The sequence below is a fragment of the Cyprinus carpio genome, chromosome A17 (genome assembly GCF_018340385.1).
Source record: "Cyprinus carpio isolate SPL01 chromosome A17, ASM1834038v1, whole genome shotgun sequence".
NCBI classification, from domain to species: Eukaryota; Metazoa; Chordata; class Actinopteri; order Cypriniformes; family Cyprinidae; genus Cyprinus; species Cyprinus carpio.
Window position 1 is genome coordinate 13,444,319 of NC_056588.1, and position 8,465 is coordinate 13,452,783.

The window sequence follows — 8,465 nt, forward strand, 5'->3', positions numbered from 1 at the left end:
GCTTGTGGTGAAAAAAAAAGTGTCATAGGCATCAATCATAACCTTTTATTTGTGGTTCAATGGAACTTACATCCAACAACCACGTTTTTTGAATTATAAATATGGTCGAGAAGAGAATACGCTCCAATATACTCAGTACAACTAGAAGTAGCCAAGGGTGCTTGAATTGAGAATTTTGGAACTAATTGCTCACAAATCAGTAGCACAAATAACACTTTAATCATGGATATATTTATTCTACTGGCACTGTGTGTCCCTAAAGTGTGATGATTCTATATTCAGCCACATAATAGCTTGTGTCACAGTTCTTTAAATTCACTTTTGAATGTGGTTCGATATACTGACTGATAAAGTTTTGCCACTATAAAATATTTACTTTCTGTGACCATTATCAGTGAAAATAAATATTATATTTTATTTCACTCACACAAACAGGTGTGGGTACATGGTCAAGCATTGATGAGAGTGGGATATATTAAGTGGCAATTGGCCTCTAGAGGGCAATGATTCCATAGCCCACTCAGTCAGCCAACACCAGGCATCAAGTGTCTGCCCCTAATGTGACAAGAGCTAAATTTGGCATCTATAATTGGACATACTCTTCAAAATCCTCTCTAAATATGGAAAGCTGTGTAAACCACCACACAGATATTAGCATATATACATTAAATCTACATTAGCATATAGATATCAAATCGAGTCTTTATAATAATTGTGACGTGCGTGAAACCTGCTAATGGGAAGTGATTCATTATATCACCTCCAGTCTTCAAAAAATCACAGTCCAGAGGGTGGTATTGTTATTTGTCTCACACCTTAACAGTTGATGGAGTTGCAGAATGAAACGAAACTGCTAGGATGGTGAAAAATTCAAAGCTAGTGTTTTCAGAGGTGAAATTTGGGTTAATGGTAAACCCTTGTTTATAAAGTATTTAATTTTCTTCTGTTCCCTTGTTTATAAAGTATTTAGTTTTTTTTCTTCTTTGTTTTTGAGTTTTTTTTTTTTTTTTTTACATTCATAAATAGATGTTTCCAACTGAGTCTCTGTAAACTATTATATAAAAAATTAACATGATAAAATGAAGCCAAATATTCACACTTGGAATCCTTTTGCCATCAGTTTTGCTGAGACTACACATAAGGCTGAGTCTGTGATACTAGGCTTTGTCTGTTTGTTCTGAGATCTAACATGAGATTGGACACAACCTGAGAAACACTCAACAGACAATTATGTCTCAATGTAATGCCGCTGCTGTGACTGTGAGAATGTCTTAACTCAAAACAAAAGCTTTCCAGCCAAAATTATGATGCTGGCAGCCAATAAAAAAATGAAAATATTTTGAAATATAAAATAAGAGAGCTACTGATGTGAAAAACAATAATTATGCAAAACTGTCTTATTAGAAAAAGAACTTTGATATATCACACTTTAATGTACCACTGTTGGCATTTCAAACAGTGTAAATAGCAAAAAAGGAAAGATATACAGTTTTAAGTTCTCTATGGATTCATTTGAATCTGCAAATGAATGAAGCTTTGAAGAAGTAAAAATAAATTTATATACAATATCTACTCTCAATCAAAAATATGTCCAGATTCTGCTGCAGCCCGGTAAATTTGTGAAAATATGAGATGTAAAATTTGCTTCAGGTTTAAAAAACATATGTATTTCTTAGGTTTGCTCTTTTGTCTTGATTATTACTATTACCTAAAGGTTTTCTATGTGTAAAGTCAAGTCATAGATGACAGACACACAGCGATACAGTCTTTGTATTTAAAGCAACAAATGTCACAACAGTTGAAACTCGGTTTTCTTTTGTGGCTGTATGAGTCCTTCAACCCATAGGAGTTAATTTCCATTGGACTAATCAGTTATTGTCAACTGTACTTTTTTAATTTTTTAATATCATTCACATTCTGTCAAAGTCACATAGCAATTAATGTATATTTAGATTACATTAACAACCAGAAAGTGGTAAAGCTCATGGTTCTGGGCTAGGTGAATTGACAGTTTATTTGGAAAATCACAGCATGATCAGTCTAATGACGGACAAAAAAAAAAAAAAAAAAAAAAAAGAAAAAAAGAATATTACGACTCTTTGTTGAAGCTCTATGTTTTCTAATAACCTCCAATCAATTGGAAATTGATTGCTTAATAACCATTGATTCAGTTGCATAGTAAATAACATTTTTAGAACTGTAAAATAAGGTCCTAATAATTACCCACTGCCATATTCTCTCAACTAATCTGTGTGAATTTATGCCTTAATTCAATATGCCCTTTTGTTCTTACCAATAAAATGAGGACTAAAATGGATGTGGTTATTAGCTTTGGCTCCAGCTGTAAGCATTTATTACTGAAATAATTTTATCTAGTGAATAATCAGCCAGTGAAAAAGCTTTATCTAATGGGGTTTTTTTTTTTGCTTACATGGGTTCTTCAGCTTTTGCATGTGTCACGCTTAACTTCTCGCCACACAGAACAGAGTCCTGCTTAAGCCCTGAGACTTGCTCTAAATCACAGCTTGTCCAATCAAACCTGCTCTGTGCAGCCCGGAGTATTACATTTCCAACACCGTTAGTCTACCGAATGAATACACATGTACTTAGATTACAAACACACTTTCATTCATGTTAAAATCTGCCAGACAATATTTATTTGAAGCCCATCTCCTTCCTGGTCGGATACACGGAGTGATAATAGCCGCCACCTTTAAAAGTCATGCTCCAAGGCTTAATCTTCACGAGCAGTAAGTGACTACATGTCCTACAAATGCGCCAAGGTGATTTTTATCTAGGAGAAGAATGCCACTTGTGTTCAGGTGGTAAAGTAGTTACAGAGACTGGAATTACATGGTGAAACAATCCTCAGCTCTGTGCCTGTGCTTCTCCACTCACCGTGACACAGTGGCAAAGCCTGTCACTAGAGCCATTTAATCAATGCGTTTTAAATACATCCAAATGTTTAATGATTAATGGCTAAATGCTACATCATAGCTATTGTGCACCATTTAACATATATCCTATATCTATGAACATGTTGGGTTTTTTCCTTTATTTAAAGGGATAGTTTAACAAACAAACAAAAAATGAAAATTCTGTAATTACCAACCCTTGTGTTGTTTTAAACCTGTATGACTTTCTTCTGTGGAACACAAAATAATTATTTTCTAATTACAATGAAAGTCAATGTTGTTGACAGAATATTTAGTTTCTGGGTAAACTATCAGTTAAATATTTCTTAAGCTGCATCATTTTTTTAATAAAATAAATTAAATGTCATATACATTTCTAGAAATAACAAGATATTATTCAACGTCTCAATAGCGATATACAAAGGCACAGATAATTTCTTCCATCCACTTTGGAAAGTGTACGGATGCCGCTATCTACCCGATGCTAAAATAAATGTTTCAGTGTTCTTCCCATCAAGTGGATGATTGATGTTGCCTCATTTCTGTTGGTGACCGAGTTAATACGCAACATAAATAAAGCTTGAAAACAGCTCTAGTCCGCATTTGCTCAACTAAATAAACACATCAGCACAATCTGTCAAGTCTTCAAATAGTCATCATGGTCAACTTGCCAAAAAGGGCTGGAAGCGCGGGGCCTTTTTTTTGCCGAGTATCGGGCGTGCTTCTTTAGGAAGTGTTCAAACATGGCACCTCTCTATCTCCATTCACACCCTCTCCTCCTCATCACCTGAACTGTCTGATGCCTGTCAATCTGGAGCCGTGGGAGGATATGAAAGACGGCTTTAAATTGTGGTGGCGTTGATGGGGAAAGGATGGAGAATAGCACACCAGTGGTGCCAGCAAGAGAAATGGTGCAGATACTTCATTCCTCCCCATCAGCACCCAGGGCACTGTGAGGCTCTTTTAAAAGAGCAGATTGACTCCCTCTGCCCCCCTCTTGAATGAAACCCCAACCCTGAGCAGATGTCAGAGATGGGAGCCAGAGACGGGCCCTCCGCTGAGCCGGCCACGAGGTGTGAGGCTTTGTGACAGGTCTGCTGCTAAAGGACCAGACACAGCGGGGGTTTTAGCACATCCATTGGATATCTGAAGGATGGAAGGGCCATCAGGGGGGTGGGAGCAGGGGGTGTTTCATTGTGAGAACCCCACCGACTTCATTTAGCCAATGTTTACAGATGTATCCTGGGCCGCAGGAGAGCAGTTCAGCATCATGTCAAAACTACGATCGGTTTTCAGAATTGGCACCGCTGCGACAGAGGAACAGAGAGTCGCTCGGAGGTTAAGATAATGATCCGTTTCCAAACGGATGAAGGCTAACCCAAAAGACTGATGCTTGATGTGTATAATCCTGCGAATAAACAAACCTCCACAAGCACCCCCTTCTGCGCAGCAGCCTTGCACTTCTTCAAGTCCTCCAGCCTTGCCAAAACATCTCACGTATCCCTAAGAAAATTAAGAATTCAATAAATTAGTCGCTGTGTTGACCACAACCGAAGCCCTTAAAGCGAGCATGTGTGTCTCCCCAGAGCTGGTGGGCGACTTACGAGCAGAAAACATTTCAACATGGCACTCCATTTTACCAACTGATGGCAGGAACAGAATGTCTGTTATCATTTATGTATTCACGGTTGATTCTGTGAATGTAAGGGCTGAGAGCAAACGTTACGCTGCGCAGTGGCTCTGTGTACTAACCGAGTGGAATACTGATGATCATTTGCTTTGATATCAGAGTTTGCTAATCACTCGAGGTGATGGAACTCAGAATTATTTCACTCCATCTGGAGTTCAACAACAGCAGATTTCGCATGCTAGTATTACTATCTTTAAGGAACAGTATGGATCGTTGTGAATGTGTGTGTTTCTCACTGTGTGTGTGTTCCTTGTGGAATAACGTACCCCCTGAGGTGCTCTATCTCAGACAATACCTATCCATATCCCTTTTCTGGCGCATGTAGAGGCCCAGATGGTTTAGTATTCACTTCTCTGCCAAGCAGATGGACCTGCAATGTACTTCAATGGTCTCAATTATATATGCACAAAACTACCGAGAATGAAACCAGAAGCAGAGAAGTTTAGGACCATGATTTCACATATTGGCCACCCACCAAGCTTGGAGACCTCGGTGATGTCAATGTGTTTGAATGTTATGTGTAATTAATAGAAAAATGTACATCCCACAGGTGCTGCTTTTCTTCATTGAAACAACACAAAAAAAATTTGCCACGTTAGCTGCCAACAGATACATTTTATAAATTTCAAGAATTATTATTATTTTTTTAATTACCAAGGAATATGGCTAGTTCTGATTAAACCACAAAAAAAAAATAAAAAATCAACAACCCATCTAAGTGTTACTGAGGGAAAAAAAGAAAGTGAAATTCCCAACCTAATAAAGCTGAAAAGCCGTTAACTCACCAACACAAAAATGTGGTGTGGTACTTCACAGCCATTACACTGCAGCATGTACCACATTTTGGACTCACTCTTGCCTTGTGGACATAATAGAGGGTATCCATGTTGCTGTTATGTTTGGTTCTCAGTATCTTCAAGTGCAAACACTGGCCAAACTGATGTAAACACTTTCTGTTTTAATAGAGACTGGTCAGGTCCAGTCTAATTGGCCTCTGTTGATGGACAAACCCCAAACGGAGAAACCTGAGAGACATGAAAAGGATTTTCTTCACTCTGGATTCAGATGCTGTGACTGCCTAATTCCTGAGGCTAATTTTCACAGTCAGATTGATGCATAATACTAATAATATTTAAAACAAATTTAACGGATTCAGCCATTTAAAACAGATTTTAAAGCCATATGTCATTTTGACCCTTACACTGCAGTTTATTGTGATAAGGATGTGATGAGAGCACAGTGAGAGTTTTTTAACACTTAAATTGTATATTTTATTTAAAATGTATATATTTAATGTATACATTTATATTATATTATTATATTATTATTTAATGTATATTAAATATATATATATATTGTATATTTGTATATTGTATTTAAAATGTATTGAATTGAATTTATTTTAAACTGTATATTGTGTGCAGTTCCTTAGTGGTTGTAACATTTATATAAGCTTAGTAATGAAACCTTGTCACGTTAAATTGCCAGGCATAATCCTCCAACATCTACTGCAAGACAAATAAGTGTTAGCATTTACTTATTGTTATACTTGTGTAGACATGTCAAGGCTTGTTTTCTTCATGCATTGAAATTTCAAAGTAAAAACCTGTCAAATGGAACTTCAGTATTTTTGGTTAAACAAATTCTCAGTTGGGTGTCACTTAGACAACACATAGTTTTCTGCTAAAGCCAGCTGCATTCTACATTGTGTTAAGAATTAATACGGTCTATAGAGTTGTCTCAGCTGTCATATAGCTAAGCTACGGTATATAAAATTAAATTATATCATTTTTTTAAGTGCTAGAGTTCAGCAGATTCCAAAAGCAGCTTTGGTTCTAGTCTCGTGTAGCCAGACCTTCAGACAATGGTCCGTGGGCGTGACGTCTGAGGCTGAGTCTACTTTGGTTCTGGCTGCAGTTGCAAACAGTTGACAGGTCACAGTGGACTCTCTGCACTATCCTCTTGAAGGCAGGCATCAGACACTGTGTAATTAGATGGCTGTAATTACCACTATGCCATTTCAAATGTCCAGCATTCCTGCATTATAATCAAAAAGCAACAAACACCCAAAGCCACCTGGAGAGGTCAGTGCGCATTTACTAAAAGGGGAAGAACTTCTTCTCAAATGACAAATGAAATGCTGTCTAGACTTTGAATAGTTATTCTTGTTACTGCTTAGCAGGATGGCATGGGAACAAAAAATTATTAGTTTTATGTCTGCAAGTACCAGTTGATCAACTTGATGACAAAAATCTACATAACTATAAATCAACCTAAATATCGTCAGATTCTGCATTCTTAAGTTACCCGAGCTGTCAGTGGCACCTGTAACTGAGCCTGAGTATTAAATAGGCTAATTATGAAATTATATATAAAAAAATTAATCTTATATGTTTATTCATTTATCTGCTTGTTTACTCGGAGATGATGAAACGAATGATTAAATAACTTTGCATTCTATAATTTTTGTATCGGTTTCTTGTTAAACCCAGTCTATTGCGGCGCACGCGACAACTGACACGGTGTATGCGTCACTGTTGCAGCTCGGGGTCTAATTATTATTACATTATTAACTATTGTACTCGAATTAATGGCATGGTATGCTAATTAACCATATTTATCTCAATGAAATATAGGCCTATAAATTTCAATTAAAAACACGCATAGGAAGATAAAATTAATCTCCCGTGTGTGCACTATGTTTAATCGTTAATTCTAAGTCTATTATTTATTAAATTATTAAAGACGGTAATTGAATTAATTACATTATATGCTGATTAATTAACCGTATTTATTTCAATTAAATACATAGCCTGCATATTTTTTATTTTATTTTATTTAAACACACATACACACACACACACACACACACACAAATAAATGAAGATCGAGTGCGTTATTTTTTTCTAATCGTTAGTTTGTTTACCTGTTTGGCGTCGCTGTTGCAGTTCGGCGTCTCGTGAAATGAAGAGCCGCGTTTTGAAATTGAGTGTCAACTGTTAAGTTTAAAGCACCTCAATTTGTAAAAATACGTCTCCAAACTAGTACGTTCGGTAACATTTTCGCTTTTTACCGGAATATCCTGTACTGTGTGTAAACAGCTAAATCAATTTGTACTTCCAACTTCACAAGGAAGGAAAATTTACTTCCTCATTAGGGAATTTACATACGGGTCATTGGAAATGATTAACTAATTCTCAAAAAAAAAACCTTATTACTATTACTTAAAATTTTTTTATTCGTAATATATTAAAATGTTTAAAAAAGCCATCCCTGCTTTCCATGACATAATGCATGTCTATACAACAAACTTCAAAAAGAAGATAATGCCCAAATACTTCTACCAACGACTTCAAAGTTAGTGCCTACTACACTTTCCACTGTGTTGCCTCCCACAATCGATGTGGCTGCATAATTAGAAACCATTGTGTAACATAAATATTACATTTTTAAAAATAGATATTACAAGTTAGAACATCAAGACGTTTTTTTTTTTTTCCAGCTGTGAGCATAAGCTTTGAATCCAAAGCAATCTGAGCTTCGGACATTCATATGGCTGCATAGTTTGCCTTTACGTCTGCACCCTTTTCACAAGTGCTTTCTGAATGAGCTCCTGTGTCTGATTCCAGCTATGACTTCCTCGTCAAGCGTCTGCTTCAGCACACACATCAGCACCCTGCTGTACCATTGTGGCCTGTATTCTCATTTCCACACTGGGCATTCCATCTACATTTGAGCCATTACAATGGTGGCCCAGCATGTTTTCTCCCCAATTCAGCCTACCCTCTTCAGACTCTTCCATTCCTGCCCCTACATATTTTCTTTGAAATGACATATCATGTCTAGTTATTTAGAAGTGT

At 36.7% G+C, this 8,465-nt stretch overlaps 1 long non-coding RNA gene across 2 annotated transcripts; it reads right to left on the reverse strand.

Moving 5' to 3' along the window:
* Window positions 1–3,952: 3,952 nt before the first annotated feature.
* On the reverse strand, window positions 3,953–7,765 carry LOC122148270. 2 transcript variants are annotated; one of them, XR_006162217.1, is made up of 4 exons: window positions 7,532–7,765; window positions 6,461–6,587; window positions 5,391–5,630; window positions 3,953–4,418 (listed from the first exon to the last, which is right to left on the reverse strand). It is a non-coding gene; the product is annotated as an uncharacterized LOC122148270 (long non-coding RNA). The 2 variants fall into 2 exon arrangements; XR_006162218.1 differs by lacking the exon at window positions 6,461–6,587.
* Between the last annotated feature and the right edge of the window lie 700 nt (window positions 7,766–8,465).